Genomic DNA, 1820 nt, shown 5'->3' on the forward strand with positions numbered 1-1820 from the left:
GGGAAAGCCTTTCATGGGTGGGAGATGATTGAAATGTGTCATGGAAAGATACATGTTCACTAAGAGTTTGCAAGAGGTGAAGGAGTTTAGCGGATAATGGAGGGAATACCCAAAATAGCACTTACCAGTGTTATAACTGGGGGAGAAATGAGAGGATTTGGCAGCCATGAGATGTCCCCAGTCACTCGAATTCACTGTGTCAAAGAAAATCAAGTCCTCGGGAACTTTGTAATTTTAATTTTTTTATTGTGGCAAAATATACATGCCATAAAATTTATTACTTTAACCATTTTAAGTGCATATTTCATTAGCATTAAATATATTCACGTTGTGTAGCCATCCCCACTCTCCATCTTCAGAACTTTTTCATTAGCTCCTATTGAAACTCTGTACCCATTAAAATTAACTTCCCATTTTGGGGTGCCTGATTGGCTCAGTTGGTAGAGCATGTGACTTTCAATCTCCAAGTTGTGAGTTCAAGCCCCACATCGGGTGTAGAGATTACTTTAAAAAAAAACAAAAAACAAAAAAAAACCCTTCCCCCAGTCCTTTCCCTCAGTCCCTCATAGCCTCTGTTCTAGATTCTGTTTTTATGAATTCGACTGTTTTAGGTACCTCCTGTAAGTGGAATCGTATAATAATTGTGCTTTTGTGTCTGGCTTATTTCACTTAGCATAATATTTCACAGTTTATCCATGTTGTAAGCATGTCTCAGAATTTCCTTCCTTTTTAGAGTACATGATATTCCATTGTATATATATGGCACATTTTGTTTCTCCATTCGTTTGTTGGTGGACATTGGGTTGCCACTTTTTGGCTATTGTGGCTAATGCTGCTAAGAGGATGGGGGGACAAATGTCTGCTCATGTCCCTGCTTTCAGTTCTTTTGAGTATATACAGAAGTTGAATTGTTGGATCATATGTTAAAATTAGGTGTAAGTATTTAAGGACCCACCATAGTATTTTTCACAATGGCTATACATGATATATTCTCACCAACAATGTGCAAGTGTTCCAATCTCTCCACATGCTTGCCAACACTTGCTATTATTATTTTTATAGGGGCCATCCTAATGGGTGTGAAGCGTTATCTCAAAATCTCTGATTTGGCTTTACAGTTCCCTAATGGTTGGTGATGTTGAGCCATTTCAGGTGTTTATTGGCCATTTGTCCTCTTTGGAAAAATGGCTATTTGAGTCCTTGGCCCACCTTTTAAATTGGGTTGTTTGTGTTTTTGTTGTTGAGTATCGGCCTTGGGAACTTTTATTTCCATTCTCCTCTCTTCTTAATGAAATGCTGTCACATGTTGATATGTTTGTCAGAGGAGAGAGGTAATTTAAGAGGGTTGGAGGAGCCTGGGAAGAGAGAGCACCAAGATTCTGTCTCATTGCACAGGATTATATCCAACCTCTTCAGTGTATGAGGCCCTTTACAACCTCGCTCCTCCTGCCTGTCCAGTCTGGTTCTTGGCCCCTGACTAGCGCAGTGCTCCAGTGCATTCACTTATGTGCATTTTACAAATGCCTGGCGGACTTTTACACCTGCAAACCTTTGCAGAACTCAGGCCTTCCCTTTCTTATGAAGGCTCTCCTGATCCGCCTCATTTGTTCCGTTGGCATGCCACTTGTTTATTCAGTCATTCAAGAAATGTTCGTTGAGCACATGCTGGCTGGCAGGTTACAAAGCACTGTGCCAGATCATGGGGACTCGACAGCAAATTAAACAGTTTCTGCTTTCGAGGAACTCACTCATTGTCTGGTGGGGAACTGGGTAAGTTATCTGTCAATTACATTTCATCCTGGGGAAGTGCCCAAATGGAC

The 1820-nt window shown here is 40.8% G+C and overlaps 1 non-coding gene across 1 annotated transcript; it reads left to right on the top strand.

Annotated features, from left to right (window-relative positions):
• Positions 1–422: 422 nt before the first annotated feature.
• Positions 423–495, top strand: TRNAE-UUC. The gene has a single exon. It is a non-coding gene; the product is annotated as a tRNA-Glu (tRNA).
• The last annotated feature ends 1325 nt before the right edge of the window (positions 496–1820 follow it).

Source organism: Ailuropoda melanoleuca, chromosome 7, assembly GCF_002007445.2.
Source record: "Ailuropoda melanoleuca isolate Jingjing chromosome 7, ASM200744v2, whole genome shotgun sequence".
NCBI classification, from domain to species: domain Eukaryota; kingdom Metazoa; phylum Chordata; class Mammalia; order Carnivora; family Ursidae; genus Ailuropoda; species Ailuropoda melanoleuca.